Source organism: Panthera onca, chromosome E1 (assembly GCF_046562875.1).
Source record: "Panthera onca isolate mPanOnc1 chromosome E1, mPanOnc1 haplotype 2, whole genome shotgun sequence".
Classification (NCBI taxonomy): domain Eukaryota; kingdom Metazoa; phylum Chordata; class Mammalia; order Carnivora; family Felidae; genus Panthera; species Panthera onca.
Genome location: NC_138352.1, coordinates 23,407,710 through 23,428,115, shown reverse-complemented (window position 1 = coordinate 23,428,115; position 20,406 = coordinate 23,407,710). Strand labels below are relative to the sequence as shown.

The 20,406-nt window shown below is 46.1% G+C and overlaps 1 long non-coding RNA gene across 1 annotated transcript in view; it reads right to left on the bottom strand.

Moving 5' to 3' along the window:
- LOC144614244 (uncharacterized) overlaps window positions 1-20,373 on the bottom strand; it is a 191,807-nt gene extending 171,434 nt beyond the window's left edge. Inside the window, exon 1 of the long non-coding RNA XR_013551864.2 lies at window positions 20,245-20,373. This is a non-coding gene — a long non-coding RNA (uncharacterized LOC144614244). The remainder of the gene's footprint in view (window positions 1-20,244) is intronic.
- Window positions 20,374-20,406: the final 33 nt, after the last annotated feature.

Below are 20,406 nucleotides of genomic sequence, written 5' to 3'. Positions count from 1 at the left end.
GGGGTGGTGGGGGGAGAGAGAAAAACTTCACATTCCCAGGACCTGGTCAGTAACACTCAGCAAATTCCCTGATATTTGTGGGTCCTTCATCACCACTGTGCATTAGAACATGTAATGCTCACTCCAAACCAAGCTCTGTAGCCCCACTCAACTCCCATCCGCTAACAACGTAAGACAACCACGAAAAGGAAAATGCTCTCCTAACCTGAGGACCAAAGGGGAAATTTATTACTCAAACTGGAGGTAACTCAGAGTAGGGGCACCAAGATGGCCAGGATTCAATAAAGCACATACAGTAACAGAGGAATGTGAGTCAGATGAACTCATATCCCCCCCCCCACCCCCCCCGGGGCCCGGCACAAGCCATCACTGATGCTCTAAAACTCTACTTCTCCATCTCTCAGCCGGGGACAGTGACAGATGTACAGCTGCTAGATGGTCCTTATGGAGTCGTCTGTGGGTCAAAGTAATGCAGTAAAAGCTCTGCGTGGGGGGGGGGGGGGGGGGGGGGTGCACCTGGGTGGCTCAGTCGGTTAACCGTCCGACTTCGGCTCAGGTCATAATCTCATCGCCTGTGGGTTCGAGCCCTGCGTCGGGCTCTGCGCTGGCAGCTTGGAGCCTGGAGCCCGCTTCGGATTCTGTCTCCCTCTCTCTCTGCCCCTCCCCCACTCACACTCTGCCTCTCTCTCTCTCTCTTAAAAAAAATTTTTTTAAAAAGCTGTGCATACTGGGGCGCCTGGGTGGCGCAGTCGGTTAAGCGTCCGACTTCAGCCAGGTCACGATCTCGCGGTCCGTGAGTTCGAGCCCCGCGTCAGGCTCTGGGCTGATGGCTTGGAGCCTGGAGCCTGTTTCCGATTCTGTGTCTCCCTCTCTCTCTGCCCCTCCCCCGTTCATGCTCTGTCTCTCTCTGTCCCAAAACTAAATAAAAAACGTTGAAAAAAAAAAAAATTTTAAAAAGCTGTGCATACTAATAAAAACACGATTCATCAGTAATTTGTGTAATTATTGTAATCACTTGCAGAATGGAAAAGGAAAGGTTAAATAAGGTGCCTATGGCGGGGTGCCTGGCTGCCTCAGTCGGTAGAGCATGAGACTCTTGATCTCAGGGTTTGAGTTCAAGCCCCACGTTGGGTGTAGTTACCTTAAAAATTAAATAAAGCCTTTTTAAAAAACTAGGTGCCTATGGCCACCTTCAAATTAATCACTCATGTGGAAGAGCAACAGGTCTGTCCTGCATCCGTTCAAGGAAGAAGCAGCACCAAGGTCCAAATTTCAGAGACGTGCACTTGAGTGAGCTCAGCTCATCCCAACTCAATCCCAAGGCCCCTTATCAGCACGTCGCGTGTGCCAGACATTCTGCCAGCTGATCACCTGCTTCCCGGGAGCACATGCAAAGGGAAATCGTGGAGAGGAGCTGGCTTGGGTGAGATCTACACGGTGTCGGACTTCACCAGGAATCCAGAGGAGAACAGTATCCGTAAACATACATGTGGGTGAGAAAGTGGGAGCTGGGCACGTGATCAGCAGGTGTTTGAGGTAACAGCAGAAGGTCAAGAGATGAGACTCGCCAGGTAAACTGAGATCAGTCTGTGAAAGGCCTTGTCCATCATGCCAAGGGCTAATTCTATAGGGGGTGGAAGCTGCTAGAAGCTTTTAGGCAATGAGGCAACAAGATTAGTTTAGAGAATAGCTATGACCTATCGCTTGCCCCCAAACACCAACCTGAAGAAGCCACCATGCCTTCAGCGACTGCCATACCCATTTTCCACTTGGCAACCCAACCCCCATGCAAGGGGGGCAAGGGCATCTCCCCTAAAACCTCAGGTGGTTAGGAACACTGGACACATCCAAACTGAAGACCTGTGAATCGGGTTAGGAGATTCACAGACATGAACGAGCTCATAAATGTGAGCCCAAGAGGGGCGCCTGGGTGGCTCAGTTGGTTGAGCAACCAACTTCGGCTCAGGTCATGATCTCGCAGTTTGTGAGTTCGAGCCCCGCGTCGGGCTCTGGGCTGACAGCTCAGAGCCTGGAGCCTGCTTCGGATTCTGTGTCTCCCTCTCACTCTGCCCCTCCCCTGCTCATGCTCTGTCTGTCTGTCTGTCTCTCTCTCTCAATAATAAACGTTAAAAAAAAATTAAAAAAAAAAAAATGTGAGCCCAAGAAATTGTGAGCGCAGTCACAATCCCAAGGGCTTTGTGCAGAGAATGGAGAGTGCCGATGACATTTCTCTAAAACCGGTGAATGTTCACGTCCGCTTCTACTGTGCTGCCCCCACACCTGTTGAGACGAGTGTCGATCGCTGTGCTTTGCTGCCCACAGATGGCACCTTGGGCTGCACTTTAGCAACCCCCTCTCTGCATCTCAGAGCTCAACAACTTTGAATTCAGACCTGTGGCCACCTGCTCATTTGAGCCTGCCTGAGTCTAAGACTCCAAGTAGGGAAGCCAGATATGCTGACCGTGTAACCACACGACACGGTCACGCAGGGCCAGGGAGCACCGCCCACCCCTCCCCCTCCAAGTTGCAAGGCTGGATCACACAAGCACTGCCCGGGGTAATGCCCAGTCACAGCAAGCCCTGTGAACTCGTTATGGACATCCCAGTGTCTTCGTGCCCTAAAGACAGAAGAACACAGCACTGGATTGCCAGCTTGCCTTCCCTCACTGCCTTTCTCTCCCCTAAGCTTCCTTGCCAAGGTCTCTAAGCCACCCTATTTGCTTTAGCTCCTCTGCCTGTGTTTGAGAAGGAACTCCTCTTTAAATTTTTTTTAATGTTTTATTTATCTTTGAGACAGAGCATGAGCAGGGGAGGGGCAGAGAGAGAGGGAGACACAGAATCCGAAGCAGGCTCCAGGCTCTGAGCTGTCAGCACAGAGCCTGACGAGGGGCTCAATCTCACAAACTGTGAGATCATGACCTGAGCCGAAATCAGACGCTTAACCGAGCCACCCAGGTGCCCCAGAAATTCATCTTTATATGCTGGCATTTCAACTCAGCAGAAGCTGGGGCCCATAATGGCAATGCAATGGGATAAAGTGCTGTTGGAGACTATGTATGAATAGGTGTTCAGGAACCAGAATGCACAACAGCCAGAGCATCTCACCCAGGAGGATGTTTTCAACGGCCAGAAACAAAAACCCTTTATTAAAAGTAACTATAATGATATGATCTCCCATAACAAGACGCCCCAAAGAAGCTATCTGTGGGGTTAGTGCAGGGGCCAGCCATGTCTTCAATGACCCAGGTCCCTTCCACCTGTCTCCTCTATCAGCATATTGACACGACCCTGAGGTTTACCTGCCCACGATCACAGGATGGCTGCTGCAGTTCCAGACATCACACCCTCACACAAAGGCAATTAAGATGGGCCATTTCTCTTTATGCATCTCTGCTAACTGGTTTCCCAGAAGCTTCCCAGCAGATTTCCCTTGAACCCCGCTGACCTACATTAGATCAGACACCCAAGTCCAACCTACAAAGAAGGCTACAGGAACGAGTATCTGGTATGACCAGCCTCTAGGTTAAGAGGCAACCTCAGTCGTGAGCAAGCCACCAGCAGTAGGGTGACCAAGTCACCCTCGTTTGCCATGACCTTCCCAGTTCTAAAACTGGAAACTCCATGTCCTGGGAAACCCGAGTCGTGAGAAAACTGGATGGGGTCACCCAACTGTTGTAATGGACACATGCAGGGTGGTGGAACAGTGCTAGGAGGGGGGATGCTCGTAGCTTCAGGAAGGCGCTAAAGTACTTCAAGTGGCATCTGGGAGGGGAAAGAGGGACTGTCGCATGAGCTCTCCAGAGTGGAGTGGACCGGTCGTGATTAACATGTGACGCGTGAAGGGCGGCCAGAAGTGACTGATGGCTCTGAGGTCCTGTCCTAAGTAACAATTCCCATTTATTCTGTCACCATACTGTGCACCAAGAGTCTGGGCCCAATGTGACTCAGCTGGCTCTTTTGCTCAGGGTGGCACAAGGTTTAAATCGGAAGGGCCCAAGCTCTTTTCAGTTGCTGGCAGAAATCTGCTTCTCGCGATTGTAGGACTGAGGTCCCCAGTTTCCCCAGCACGTGGTGCCCTTCATCTTTAAGTCAACGACAGTTCCTCCTATCTGGTCCCTGCCTTAAATCTCTTATTTTCTCGTGTCTCCAACTGGAGTAGGATTTCTGCTTCTACAGGTTCACGTGATTAGATTAGGTTTGCCCAACAGTCCAGGATAATCTCCCAATCTTAAAATCAGCTGAGTAGTACACTTAGTTTCATCTGCAAAGTTGTTTTTGCCGCGTGATGTAACATATTCACAGAAGTAACACCAGGGGGCGACGGGCACGGGGACCAAAATTCTGCCAAACAGTTGGGTGGAACACGTAGGAGGCCATCAGTGGCACTGTGCCAAAGAAGAAGGAGGCTTCTAGCAATATAGATCAGCCTTCAGTTAGACTCCCTCCACCCAAGAAAAAGAAAGAATTTGAAGCCATCTGGAATGCTCCTAAAGAAATTCCTGCACTGAGGAAGGAGAGCAATGGATAGTTCCCAAGACTCCCATCTAACGCTAAGACCCCACAATTCCAGTTTTCCAAGCGGAGAAAGGTCCAGTATGTTTGATTAGTGAAAAGGCAAAAGTTTTCAGAAAATGCTCAAACCATTCTGATACACGTGTTTTGACTTTCTCTGCAAACGACTCGCAGTACAAACTCGAAAGCAAGGACTTCCAGAAATTGACCTTTCCTGTCCCGTCTCGTGGAGTCATTAGTTCTGAGAAAAGGCATGGAGACACTCAGATTCCCAATACTGGCCCTCTTTGACTCGACTCCAGGGGACTGGGCACTATAATGAAACACTCCCTGGAAGGGGCTGTTAGGATATCTCACCAACGTGAGGCTGTGAGGACCTTTCCCCTTTAGGTGACAGCCAGAGCGCGAAAAGTGGAAACAGACTCTGGCCTGCCCTGAAACTCAGCTTTTATTGATGGTAGATGCGGGGAAGGGGCTGCAGGCTGGACGGGGCTGTAAGGAGTAGGGATGAGGGCTCACGAACTTCTCTTTGCAAAAGGAAAATCCCCACGGCGCTAAACCCTTAAGAACGGGCATCTGGACAGAATACGTATCTTCTCTGCCTATTAAGCAAACACTGACACGAAAGCCAGTCGAGGACGGGATGAGGGACAGCATGGCTTTAGACAACGTGGGTCAAGTGTAGTAACCGTGATCATCTGGTGCTCCAACTGGACAGCAACATGAAGTAAAGTCGGGCAGGAGAACGACTGGCGGATATGCGTGAGAGTGGGTCAACTTTGGCTCACTGTTCACCTAGAAAGTGGAAGGGAAGAAAGTAGGATCGCAGCGCTGCAAAATCTTGGAGAGCACAGTATCTCATGTGGCAGAGCTGAAAAACCAAGCCTGGAGTAGGTCAGAAAGTGCCCAAGGGATGAATGCCCCAAAAAGGGAGCCCCGAAGTCCACAGTCCCCGGGCACAACATCGAAGACATGGGGGCACCTGGGTGGTGCAGTCGGTTGAGCTTCCCACTTCAGCTCAGGTCATGATCTCGCAGTTTGTGGGTTTGAGCCCCGCGTCGGGCTCTGTGCTGACAGCTCAGAGCCCAGAGCCTGCTTCGGATTCTGTGTCTCCCTCTCTCTCTCTCTCTCTGTTCCTCCCCCGCTCACACTCTCTCTGCCTCTCAAAAACAAATAAACGGTAAAAAACAAAAAACAAAACAAACAAACAAAAAAAAAAACTAAGACTTCACGTGATCCTGAACATAGCAGAGAATGTCAGATAAGGAGAAACGCACACTAGAAAATATGGGTGTAAAGGCTGAAGCAACTGGGAGAGGATGGGGGTTATGATACTGGCTACAACGCACACACTATATACACCAGGCAAGTATGGTTATCATTTCACTCACCCACACTCTGGCACGCCCACAACAAAGCTATGAGGAAGTAACCTGTCCGTGTTCAGCCAAGCTAGTGGAAGGCACAGCCAGGACATGGCCCACAACAGCAGGCTGTAGGACAGTACTCTCCTAAGCATGATGTCACCCTAGCACAGCTTAGACGCAGCACATGATTCAGGGGCTGAGCTCTCAGAAATGTTGACAGCTTTGTCCCAACTCCCTACGTCAGACCACGAGGATCACCGCGTCTTCGTGCCCAAAAGGGCCACAGCAGTCTCTTGCTTCCAGTCCCCTAACGCACACAGGTTACCTTCTACGGTACCATTACCAGGTGACTCTCCCTACCTGCCAAGGTCTGAAGCTGAACGCATTTTGCTCACAGCACACTCCACTGCCAGCCCTTTATAACTGTTACAAAAGCCTTCCACGAACAACGCACACCTCAGCCTGCCTTCCGATTCCTACTGCTCATTGTTCAAAGGTCTAGACCTATACGAAAAAAGCCCAGTATTTCTCTACGTATAAAATACCAGAGGGACGCCTGAGTGGCTCAGTTGGTTAAGCATCCAACTCTCGATGTCGGTTCACGTCATGATCTCACGGGTCGTGGGATCGAGCCCTGCGTCAGGCTTTGCGCTGACAGCACGGAGCCTGCTTGGGATTCTCTCCCTCCCTATCTCTCTCTCTCTCTCTCTCTCTCTCTCTCTCCCCCTCCCCCTCACACTCTGTCTCTCAAAATAAACTTTAAATAATCAACCACTAAAATACAAGAGAGAGTTGAAGACACCTATCACCACCCAAGTCCTCACTTCTCTAGGAAAAATACCGTCAATTCCCTCAAACGTCGTGAAAGAACCAAAGACTACCAATGTCAACCTTGCCACTTCATCCACACAACCACAGCTGCTGCCACTGACCCTTCAAGCACAAAGAAAAAACAATACTCAAATATGTGAAAATTTTTACCAGGTCTAAGAACAGCACCCGATCAAAGGATTCAGAGTAACCATCTCATTACAAAAGACTGCTATAAGAAAAAAAACGGAAGCTCCAAAGGCTCAAGTAGATATTCACCGAAGAAGATCTAGGAATATCAAATGCACATTAACTCGTTAATCATTTGGGCAATGCGAATTAAAATCAAAATGAGATACCACTGACCATCTACTAGAATGGCTAAAAGACTGACAATGGCAAGTGCCAACAAGGGTATAGGGCAACTGGGACTCTCACACATTGCTGGTGGGAATGGTTTCTAAACACCGTTCTTTATTAAAAAGAGCCCAGAGTTCTTGGAGAAGCAGCTACTTCCAGGGCTGGAGCAAGAAAAACATAAGATGATCCAGAAGCATCCTACACTACCAGAAAGTAAGACAGGGTGTTGAAGGACGAGTAGGGACACATCTAAAGGACACAGGAGCCAATCTGAGAAAGTTTCCCAACAGCCAAACCTGGAATGATTTGAACAAAGTAAATAGCAGTAACACTGGATTCTAATCAACAGAATTAAATGAAGATCCACAAACTCAAAATACATGGTGGGGAAGGGAGAGCTACTCCTTATAGGAGAATTCCAAGTAACAGATGCAAAGGAAATGAAGAAAATGGCCAAAAACCAACAGAAATACATGTAGACAGGGTACACCAATGAGGGTTAAAATTCCATGGCCAAAGTTTGAGGAGAAACAGGGTATCTGAACATAGTCCAAAAGTATCTCCCCCAAGATATAGGGCAACAGAGAAAGAATAAAATAGAAGACACAGTAACTGCACTTTAGAGAAAGCTAGCAGATCTCAACCAAGTGATCAAAATCAAATCCAACAATATCCAAGAACATCAACATCCAAGAACAAGGCACATCCACATCACAGATCCCCTGCACTAGGCAAGAACGTGTCACTTCAGTGGGTATCCTTGCCAAAAACCAATAACCTCCATCAAATTATAAGAAAACATCAAACTCAAACGGAGGGACACTCTACAAAACCACTAATCGGTACTACTCACAAGTGTGAGGGCCCTGAAAAACAAAGAAAGACAGGAGAATGGGACAGATTGGAGGTAGCCAAGGAGAAATGAAAACCGAATGCAATGTGGAGCCCAGGATTAGAAAACATTAGTTGAAAAACATGGAATCTCGCTAAAGCCTGTAGTTTATGTAACAATATAGTACCAAATTCTTAGCTCTGAGAACCCTACCCAGCTCAGAGAAGATGTTACATGACCTTAGAGGAAGCCAGGGGGCTTTGTACTAATTTTGCAACATTCCTGTGAATGCAGAAATATTTCCAAATACCAAGTTTTAAAAAACTGCGATCAGACGCTTTAGAAAGTAATGCTAACATGGGGCCCTGGGCGACTCTGTCGGTTGAGCATCAAACTCCCGGTTTCGGCTCGGGTCATGATCTCACGGTTCCTGAGTTCAAGCCCACACAGAGCTCCCTGCTGACAGCACTGAGTCTGCTTGGGATTCTCTCCACCCCATCCCCGCTCATGCTTTCTCTCTCAAAATAAATAAATGAACTTAAAAAAAATTTTTTAAAGAAAGTAACAACAATATCTGATTCATGCCCTACAGCCAAAGCTGAAGTCAAAGAGAAATTCCTACCCTTAAATGCTTTTTATCAGTAAAAACAATGGACGTAAAAGAACTAAAACACATGCCTTCAAGAGATTAAAAAATATAAATGTGTACATGTACACCTACAAAAGGAGAAAGGAATAATAAATGTTAAGTGTCTATAAACCGAAAGAAAGAAAAATAAAGTTAAAAGGATCACAAAGAAAAAAATACAAGTACACAATTTAAAGGCTAAGAAAGACATATTACCATTTATAGCCATGTATAGGCATGGAGAAAGAATTTTTTTAAACTGCAACAAACACTGTATATTAACTTTCTATTTTAGGAAATGGCAATCATCTAGAAAAACATAAATTATGAAAATTGACACAGAATACACAGGAAAGTCAAAACGCTTAATAATGATAGAAGTAAAAAAAAAAAAAAAAAAAAAAATTATTAAAGACCTACATATCAATGAGGCCTTAACTCATTTTACAAATAAATCCTTTCAAAGTTTCAAGAAATAGTTAACTCTTGGGACACTTGGGTGGCTCAGTCGGTTAAGCATCCAACAATTCATTTTGGCTCAGGTCATAGAGCTCAGTATTCACAGGATCGAGCCCCGCATCGGGCTCTGTGCTGACAGTGCAAAGCCCACTTGGGATTCTCTCTCACTCCCTCACTCTCTCCTCCCCTTTCCACCTATCCCCTGTGCATGCTCTCTCAAAATAAACAAACATAAAAAAAAAAAAAAAAGTTAATTTTTATGTCAATTCAGCTGTTTAGGAACATAGGAAAAGAACACTTAACGCGTTTTCCACAACAAGAACAATCCTAATCACAAAAACACGGCGTAAGTATAAAAATTAAAATGCTCCTGTTATACAATTACTAGGGCAGAGAGTCGCAATTCCTACCCTTAGGATTTTGTTCACATGTAGAGATGGAGAAATACGCCAAACAGAACAGAGGCAGATTTTAAAAATGTCTCAGTCATTCTGTTTTCTCTGCATCTGTCTTAACTGTCAGACCACTTGCCCAGGGAGAGGCAGGCACACCCCTCGGGACGTTCAGGACACATTTCAGAAAGCCCGTGATCCTGGCGTTCCTGCCAAGGCTCGGTGCTACGCTCCCATTCGTACCAACCTGTCTTTTCTGTTCTATCGTGCCTGTCCTTACATCTCGAGTACGTGTTCTTTTAAAATGGGATTAATCAGAAAGTCTAGCCGCATCGATTTTTATAGACGTCTTCTCCTTTTCCTCATCAAAAAATCATTTGTAATTATATTGCCAGAATTTAATTTTTGAGAGTATTTCATCCTTTATAATGATTTCAGGCTTGGAATAATGGCTCCTTTTTCTGTAAAGCTTTGGAAATTGAAGACCACGGGGTTAAGACATGGCTGACTGATGCTTCCCTTTGGTGTCTGTAAGATGCCAAGCTTGCTTTCTCCAAAGCCTTCTTTCGATTCTGCGTAACCAACGATTCCATCCAAGTTGACCAAAAAATTGCAGTTTCGCTACTTTCTGTGACTTTTCAAGAGGGGACATTCCCCAAATCTCAGTTTTTTTTTCTTAAAGAAATTCTTCATGTTTCTTATTTTCATGCACAAAGAAGGCCCAAGCTGGTATCCATTTTTCGAACAGTGCTACAGCACTAAACAACTCTAATAGGATATTTAGAGTCTCACTAGGCCTCAGGAAGATGTCTTACAAAACCAATTCAGCTCAAATGCCTGTTTTCACTCTACCAGTTTTAGAGTGCCCTGCAGAGACTTCTGAGGGTAGGAGAGCCATGACCGGACCCGTTTCCCCTCCTATGGGACCCTGGAAAACAGCAAGGTACTCATGGAGGAAGGGGCTTTCCAGCGAGGATTCTTAAACATGGAGGCAACCGACCAAGCTCAAACCACTGGCAAAGTCCACCTGTGAGGTCACAGAGAGCCCAGGAGGTCAGAGGCCTTCCCTGTGAAGCCACATCCTGTCCTTGCTGGAGACCAGCTACTGTAAAACAGCAGGAAGATGCCAGAGAAATGGGAACAGGTCGTCAGGAGCCACCCCCCAACCTCCCTGCCCATGGCCCCTGAGCGTCCAGAGGGAAGGCGCTGAGGGGTGACCTCCCCACCGTGTTCAGCCACTGAGCTCAACCGAATCCCGGAAGGAAATGACAAGATTGTGCCAAGATCATTCACTTGGATTTCTACTTTTTTTTTTTCTTTGCCTTCTTCCCTCTCACTGCCTGCATTCCAAAGAAGCTGCTAAGCCTTTAGTTTTTTTTTTTTTAAAGTGTATTTAAAGTATAAGAGGGCCGCCTGCGTGGCCCAGTCGGTTGAATGTGCGACGCGATGTCAGCTCAGGTCATAATCTTGCAGTTTGTGAGTTCGGGTCCCACGTCGAGCTCTGTGCTGACAGCTCAGAGCCTAGAGCCTGCTTCGGGTTCTGTGTCTCCCTCTCTCTGCCCCTCCCCTGCTCATGCTCTCTCAAAAATAAACACTAAAAAAAATATAAAAAGAAAGCATCCACAGACATTACAAAAACAAGTGAATGCCGCTGGTCTCCGGGAAAACCGCCAATTGCTGTCCTACAGCAGAACCATCTTTGACATCCCACCATATGGTGGTGCCCATTCAGCCTTCTCCAGCAGCCCTATGTCTGTCTGTGCTGCCTCCATCATTTCTTACCATGGAGACTTCTGCGGAGCTGAGAACAGAAGTTTCAGGTCGCCAGCTCCTCGTGGTTTTTAGGCGCCTCAATTCATTGAAAGGATTGAGTGTTTGGGGTTGAGAGAGAGAAGAGGTGTGGGTATATGTAAGAGACAGAGACAGAGAAGTAGAGAGACACAGAGATAGAGACAGAGAGAGAGGGAGGCTGGCTTTGGAGGCCGCCAAGAAAAGGGGAGAGGTGTCCCCCAGACTGTGGTAGGTTGATTGCTTGGGCAGTGGGAACTCTTTCAGCCCTCAGGGGCACAGAAGAATGGCTGGGTAATGAACCTCGGGAGACTACAATAAGCTTCGGAGCCTCAAGGAAGCACAATACCAGCACAGTGACCAAACTTCAGATGTAATGAACATCCCAGCCTCAATGAGAGAGGAGAGAAAAGAAAGGGACCTCTTTGGTCATCTGACCACTCAGGATTATTATGTGACATGGAGGAGGAGAGAGAAAAAGGAATCCCTGTTAAGAAAGAGCTTGGAAAATTATTCTAAAGGTAAAGGGAAAAAACGTACTTGCACACCTGGGCTTCACCCACTGCAAGAGAATTTAACTAGGAATCCTCTCGCCGGTTTATTCAAATGAAAATCCCTCAAGGCTACGTTTCCTTCCTCACGTGCTCCAGAAAACCATCTCTAAGGATACTAGCCACAGCTCTATCTTCTACTGAACATAAACTGGGAGGCAGAATGATGGAATGAATGATTAAGAAGGTAAACTCAGTTACCTAGATCTGCATGGTAACTCTTTTTCCATGTACTCTTTTTTTTAATGCTGTTGGTATTTTGACGGGGTTGCATTAAATATATACATTGGTTTGAGTAGTAGGGACATTTTAACAATATGGGTTTTTCCAATCATGAGCATGGGATACCTTTTCACTGGTTTATGTCATCTTCAATTTCTTTCAATGTTTTATACTTTTTAGAGAACAGATTGATCTTTTGCCTATTTGGTTAAGTTTATTCCTAGGTTTTTTATTCTTTTTGGTACAATTGCAAATGGAATGGTTTCTCTTAATTTCTCTTTCTGCTACGTAAATCTAGGAGACAGAAAGGAGCTCCGAGTGCTTGTACAAAATGAAAGACTTTTACAGGCATGAGAGAGTGGGAACAAGGAAGTTATGTTAGTCACTTCCCTTTAGGGAGTGGCGGGGGTCTATCAGGCAGATGACATAACTAATGCGGATCAGACAACTCGTGACAGACTGGTTTAAGATTCCGTTTCTGGAAGAGCTGAGACTGTAATGAAGTTAGCCTTGGTTTGGTGATGTGGGACTTAGCATATACGACTCCACTTGGGACCTGCTGTCTTGTTTTTAGCAATGTCCTCTGGAACAGGGGCAATTTACTCAACCTGTCTGAGCCTCAGTTTCCTCATCTTTGAGAATGAGAAGAGTATCAGAACCCTACCTCACAGGGTTGTTGTAAGAATTAAGTGAGATAGGTCAAATATTTACAGCATAGCTATTTTCCCCCCAAATAACTGTGTCTATTATTATCCAGTATTGCACTTATGATCTGTAGCACCTATTTCAATATCTCATTGCATGCTGTCATGACAGCAGTTATCACTGTATATCATGTGTGTGTTTATTTCTTCTTTCCCACTACACTGTGAACAACTCCACGGCAAAATTGTATATGTCTTTTCATCTCTAGTGCGAAATACAACATATTATTAATAATACTAAGTGACCTCTTACAAAAGTTGACTCATGTTGCTTTGTGTTATCAGCCCATGTACCAATCAACAAAAGGGTAAAACAGAGATTTTTCATAATTCTAAAAAATTCACAGCAAGTTTACATCCAGTGAACCTATTCTTAGGAAACTATCTGCAATAGAAGAGAATAAACCAAGACTCTGAAAGATATGGAATCTACAAATGAATATGACCCAGAAGAAAAGAGAATTCCTATGATAGCATCAAGTTCACATCACAACCATTTCAGGTGGAAAGTGAGTTCAAGGCAGGAGTCAGGGAGGGAGAAATTGATAGAATTCTTGGGACTGAGGACTGGGAAAATTTTGAGAATAATAAAGGCAACTCTGAATAGGAAATAAAGGGAGAGCCCATACGAACTTGGATGAAGAGAAAGATTCTCCTTTCAGTGGCACAGAGATTATCACACCCTACACATATTAATGGACATGTAATCCTAGCCTATGACTTGGTTCCACAGAGATCAATCACTACATATCTATAACCGAATAAATGCTGTTTATAAATGTAGTTCTCAACTTTTACAATCAACTCAAACCATCAGGAAAGGCAGCCCTGCTTAGCTAACAAAATGTAAACAGTATAAGCCTAAGCTTTTGTGAATAAACTCTAGGAGGTAGATAGATGGAAGGAGCATTAGTCAAGGACAGGGGGTGAAAACTACAGGTACAGAAGAAAGAGGTCTTATGGCTGCTAGACAAAGAAATGTGAATGGAAGGATAAAGCCTGAATCTGCAGGTGTGGCTAACAGCTGTGCTGGCTGGTGAGAAAACTAACAAATATTCTTATCCATCAAGCAGAAAGACAACTGCCGACAATTACAGTGGATTCATCCAGAATTGGGAGCATGAACGTACTCTCTATAGGGAGTACACCCAGCAGAACAGATACATGCATACACACAGGCACACACACCTGTTAACAAAGGAATAAACAGTCAGCCGTACAATGCGACCATTTTTAAAAAATACGGTAGGAGACAGGGGCGCCTGGGTGGCTGTCGGTTAAGCGTCTGACTCTAGATCAGCTCAGGTCATGATCTCATGGTTCGTGAGATCGAGCCCTGAGTCGGGCTCTGTGCTCACAGCATGGAGACTGCTTGGGATTCTCTCTCTCACTGCTCCTCTCCCCCTCACACGTGCACACGCTCTCTCTCGCAGATAAAAAATATTTTAAAATCGTTAAAAAATAAAATAGGAGACATATACAATATTGATGGCATTATTTGCTACAGTAGAAAACTGAAAACAACCTCTTAACAGGTAGAGAAATTTCTGCATAGCAACACGAGACAAGACAACGTATTACTGGGAGACAAACACATACGTACTAAAACCACTAGGAAAAGCAAGGGAATGAGAAAAAGTGGGGATGTCTGGAGGGAAAGTAGAAGGAGAATGGGAGGAACACATATGAAGCTTCAACACAGTTGCTCCTGTGCCGCTTCTGAACTTGAGACGCAAAACAAGGATTCATTTTATTATGAATATAATTGTGCACATAAATTTACATGCATTGCATTTGGGTTTTTTGGGGCTTTATCAAATATTTCTATTAAAAATAGTGTCTATGTCACACCCACGCATTTATGAGAAACTACTTTTGGAGACAAAGTCTGGAAGGGGGTCACAAGTTTATCATTCCATGGAAAAAACTTAGGACATAGCTGTACTCGTTAGTGTAACCCCACTCGTGGAACAGAGAGACGACGTATTGCAAACGTATGCTTGTAATCCTCAGAAAACATTTGAAAGGACATCCACAAAATCATTACAGGGGCCCCTGTGCAACAGGACTGAAGGATTGGGGGAAAAGGAGATTTTTCTTTTTCCTTTGATACGGCATGTTTCATACTTCCCTAAACTGAACATTTATCAAAGGATAAAGGATAAAGATAAAGGATAAAGGATAAAGCTGATCCTTTAACAACATGAGCAAGGCATTGACACTGACTCCCCCTTTCCACGCAGTTGAAAATCCACTCTTGTAACTTTTGACTCCCCCAAAACTTAACTACCAATAGCTACTGTTGACCAGAAGCCTTACCAATAACATAAACAGTCAATTAACACATATTCTGTAGGGCGCTGGGGTGGCTCAGGTGTTGAACGTCCAACTTTGGCTCAGGTCATGATCTCATGATTCATGAGTCTGAGTGCCCCATCGGGCTCTACGCTGGCAGCTCGGAGCCTGGAGCCTGTTTCAGATTCTGTGTCTCCCTCTCTCTCTCTGCCCCTCCCTTGCTCACACTCTGTCTCCACCTTTCTCAAAAATAAACATTAAAAAAAAATTTTTTTATACACATACTCTGTATATGTATTATATACTGTTTTGTCACAGCAAAGTAAGCTAGGAAAAAGAAAGTGTTATTAAGAAAATCCTAAGGAAAGGATGCCTGGGTGGCTCAGTCAGTTAGGCATCTGACTCTTGATTTTGGCTCAGGTCATGATGTCATGGTTCATGGGTTTGAGCCCTGCATTGGGCTTGGGATTCTCTCTCTCCCTGTCTGCCCCTCCCCCGCTCATTCATTTTTTTTTTTTCCTCTCGCTCTCTCTCGAAATAAATAAACTTAAAAAAATTTATAAAAAGAAAATCTTAAGGAAAACACATTTAGAGTACTATATTATATTTATTGAAATAAAACCCATTTTTTAAAAAAAATTTTTTAACATTTTTATTAATTTTTGAGAGACAGAGACAGAGCACGATAGGGTGAGGGCAGACAGAGAGGGAGACACAGAATCCCCAAGCAGGCTCCAGGCTCCGAGCTGTCAGCAGAGCGCCCAACGCGGGGCTCGAACCCACGAACCGTGAGATCATGACCTGAGCCAAAACTGGATGCTTAACTGACTGAGCCACCCAGGCACCCCCCAATATTTATTTTTTTAAAAAACCACCACATAGTTCAAACCCATGTTGTTCAAGGGTCTGCTGTATAAAAGTGTAGGATACTAGGAAAATGGTACTAGAATCATAATCAATACTTATCGAGTTCTTAGCACTGGCGCATAGTAAGCACTCAGCAAAAGTTAGCTAGTATTCTTATTACTCAGAGGCGTGCAGCCAGGATGGTGAGACCATGCCATAGAAGAAGCGTTGCAAGAAATAGGGATTTTTAATCTGAAAAAGACTCCAAGACTCGATCGCTGCCTTCAGACGTAAGGGCAACCCTTCAGGAACGCAACGAGGTTCTCTTTGCATGTTTCTGAGGCAAAGGATTACTCCGTTGGCCTGAAGCTTTACGAGAGAAGCCAACAGCCCTTCCTAAAGGAAATGCGCGGCCTCTGGTCGTGGCCCGCTCACTGCCACATTTGTCACCATTGCCCACTGTGGATTCCCAGCTCAGCCCGGAAGACAGTTACTCGCTACTCAAGGAGAACTCTTAAGACCTCCCAAGTAGGAGATCCTGTTCTTCAAAGGCAGAGGTGGCAGAGCTGATGGGGAGGAGACAGAGCATGTCCCTTGTCAGAGTGGAAAGCCATGTGCTGGCACGTCGCATTCCAAGGTAAATGCTGACATCGTGGGTTCTGCTGGGATCCTTCCTATGCTGGGTGAGAGCTACGCTCCTGATCAAGATGTGTGAAAAGAATGGACATCGGGGGCGCCTGGGTGGCTCAGTCGGTTAAGCGTCTGACTTCGGCTCAGGTCATGATCTCACGGTTCATGGGTTCGAGCCCCACGTCGGGCTCTGTGCTGACACCTCAGAGCCTGGAGCCTGTTTCAGATTCTGTGTCTCCTTCTCTCTGTGACCCTCCCCCGTTCATGCTCTGTCTCTCTCTGTCTCAAAAATAAATAAACATTAAGAATGGACATCGGCACAAAACCTCTCCTCCAAAGTGCGGAGGATGGGGGAAATCTGAGAGTCAAAAAGAGAATTGGGGGGGGGGGGGCCCAAAGCCAGGACTAAAAATGAGGCAGACGGACACGAGGCTGGGCAAAGTCAGGTGAAGGCTGCCACCCACGGGGCGAGATCCAGAGGGATGGACCACAGGTTGAATCCGGGATAAACTATGGAATGGACCGTAACCAGGAATGAGAAGTCTGGCATTTTGGAGTTTCTGGAGAATTCCTTCTAAATTCCCTTTCCTTTCAGCAAACACATCGAAAAAAACCGCTGCCCGCTGTGTGTGTGGTCTCCATGGCACACAGGAGTGAAGGTCACAGCCAGGACAGGGCGAGGGAAGCCCAGAGGCCACGGGTGTCCCAGGTACAAAGAGAAGAGGGACAGCCTGCCCTCTCCTGGCTTCCTGGGGACACTGCACCCTGGAGGCTCCGACGCTGAGCCCCAAGCCCCGGATGGGCGCCCCAAAGCAAGGACAACACTGTGGACAGCAAGCTTCTTGGCCAGTAGCAAACAAGATAATGCCTTTCTCGAGCTGGCAATTTTATCAGGGAAGGGAACACACAAACCCAAAACTATCTCCACAGGCAACTAGACACCTGGCTGGAAAATGAATTTGTAAAATGGTTGGAAAAACCCGGTTGGGATCATCATCCTAATGACGGACCTCATTCATTCGCCCGGTGACTGGCCTTTTGCAAAATGCTTTGACATCTGTCGTCTCATCACGTCCCTATGAGGAACTGACTTCCTGCTTTGCAGAGGAATGCAGTCCACAGGCATTCCAATAGGGTCCACTGCACAACCAAGGTCTCCCATCATGCCACTGTACCATCCAACCCAAAGGCCCTAGGAACAACCCAATACGTCAGGCCACGTTCAACACCATCACTCAGACTCGTGGCGCTTCCTGCTTCGTTAAGCGCGGAAGCCCCTCCTGGACCGGACGCCAAGGTCGCAAGCCATTTACTCTGCTGGCAAGGAACCTATGTCAGGAAGAAGAAATGCAACCAAGAGCTTTGGTATTTATGGATCATTCATGTGTGCCTGCACACGACCCACACGATCCCTTGCTTTATGGCATCACTGGAGAGTTCATAAAAGAAGCAGGCTTTTCTTCTCAGCAGAGTTGGGCGTTGCACGATTACAAGATAATAAAGGGAAGTTTGTCTGCAATTTTTCCGGGTCCCCACAAGTTAAACTTTTGACACCAAAGTCACCCTGCCGTTGGAGTTGGGGAGACAATCAGGTCAGTAGCAGATCAAGTAAAGCCTTCTTGTCTTTAGCCCAGCCAAGGTGGTGAGCCCCTTAGCACCTTGTCAAACACTAAATTTAATCCTCGTTTTATTTTCGAATCGCTTTTTAAAAATACACTAACCATTAAGCAACGGGGGAAAGGTCCTTTTAAAATGATTTATTATGTGTTAACAGCTAAAGAAAACCTAAACAATGTCTCCATAAAGACCCACGATCGCGTTTTTAATTAAGAGCCACAACTTTTAATGGAAGGCATAATACGCCCATTCATTTCGGGGTACCGGCCGAGGTTTGGTAATCCGGCAGTCAGACTCGGGGGAGAGTAACAGCTTTCGATTCACACCTCAAAGTCTTCTGTTAAAGAAAATAACAATAAAGTAAGATCCCTTTAAAACTGGAGTTTGGGAATTTCAACCCAGAGAAAGGACACATTCTGTTTCATTACAGGGGTGCGTGTTACTCTTTCTATGCCCACAATAGCACACTCAGTCACCCCTAAGTTTTAATATGCAACTAGGTCATTCTAAATGTGCCCTGTGTGTGTGTGTGCATGTGTGCGTGTGTGACCTGGTAAATTCCTGCCCGTACTCTGGGGAAGCTGTGCCCTCTGAGAAACAAACCATTACTGTCTCTTTCTCAAACTGGTCCCTTAAATGCTTTTCCTTCTCTAGCTCTTTTATTGAAGCCCCAAATTTCCTGATCTAAGGAGAACTGAGCTATGGACATTTGCATGGCCCTGCAAGGAAGTATCAATCGTAACAGCCAGCATTTATTTCTGCCCACCCCCCCCACCCCCAAGTGCCAGGCCCTGCCATGGGGGCTTCTCAACATCATCTCACTCAATCCTGGCAATAATGAAGTGAATGTCTTGTTACCCCCATTTGCAGATGGGAAGCTTGGAGAGGGTGGGCTGCAGGAAGGTGGGGTGGGGTTGGACTAACGTATCAGATCCACGCCTTTTCCCCTCAAAGAGTGGTGTTAGGTCTTGTTGGGAAGGGAGGACTTAACCACGGAGAAACAGAACCCAGCGAGACGGAAGGGGTCACACAGCATTGCTAAAGAAGTTCCGAGAGGGAACACACCTGATCTGGGGTTTCAGATACAGAGGGATTCCATCTTGACCTTTTAAGGATACTCAAGAGTTTCCAAAAATGTGAGCGACAAAGGTTAATCCTGTAAGCCTGGGTTCGCCTTATCTGGTTCTCTGTGCCACCTTTAAGATTTTTTTAGCTATTCATATGCCACCCGGGTCCCCAAGGACCACATGCTGCCTAGATACTCTATTACAATTTCTCAACAACTTCCTTAATACAGATTACCTTTAAAAAAAACAAAAACAAAAACAAAAACAAAAACTTTAGATTTTTTTTAAATTTACTTACTTTGAAAAAAAGAAAGCGCAAACTGGGAAGGGGCAGAGAGGGGGGGAGGGAGAGGGAGGGAGGAGAGAGAAAGAGAGAATCCCAAGCAGGCTCCACACAACCAGCATGAAGCCACACGTGGGGCTCGAACTCACGAACCAAACTCACAAACGGTGAGATCATGACCAGCGCTGAAATCTAGAGTCAGCCACTTAACCACCTAAGCCACCCAGGTGCCCCTCCTAAAATATACTTTTAAAGGAGACTTTACATCAGTACCATAACCTACAAAGGAGAATCGCGTAGTCAAAAGTAAACTGCCCAAAACAACATGGGGTGAAAATAAAATCATGCTCTCCAGTCTAAAAATTCGATTTAGGAATAACACTAGGATAAAACCAGAACTGAGGAAAGTCGCTAATTTGCACAAAGACAAAATCAACATGCGTACCTAATAACTCAGTCTTGGTTGGGCGGCCAATGCCAAGCCACCCCCAGGTTTTCCCGGCTTCCACGCGGCGAGGTTCCAGAAGCCTAGACACAGGGACAGCGGCCGACCACGTGCTTACTCTTGGAAAGTGAGCTCCCCCCGCTTCCCCAAGCCACTGCCCCCAGTAGAGAGCCTGCCATTCCCAAACCGGGGGCTGAGGGGCACTTGTTGGATGTGGGGAAAATGCAGCAACAGCAATTCACTGTACCAATGCTTCCCAAAATGTGTAAATAAAGTTTGGTTACACAAGGTGTAAGATACTGATGAGCTGGTAGAGGGCAGGCAAAGAGGCAAAGATAATCATGTGCGTGGTGACAAGGACATTAGACAAGACGGGGAGGGAGGTGGGACAGTTAGGAACCAAGGGAACGTGCCCCAAGCAATAAACACCACATACCTGGAGGCGCTTTCTACAGGGTTTAAGATCAAACCGCGACCCTTACAGAGCAGAAGTAGGATGTGGCCACCCACAAGCCGGACTTAAATTGAAGAAGCCCGGCTCCAAAATCCACCAATGAAAACAGAGGACCGGCTCCAAAACCCACCAATGAGCTGCCTG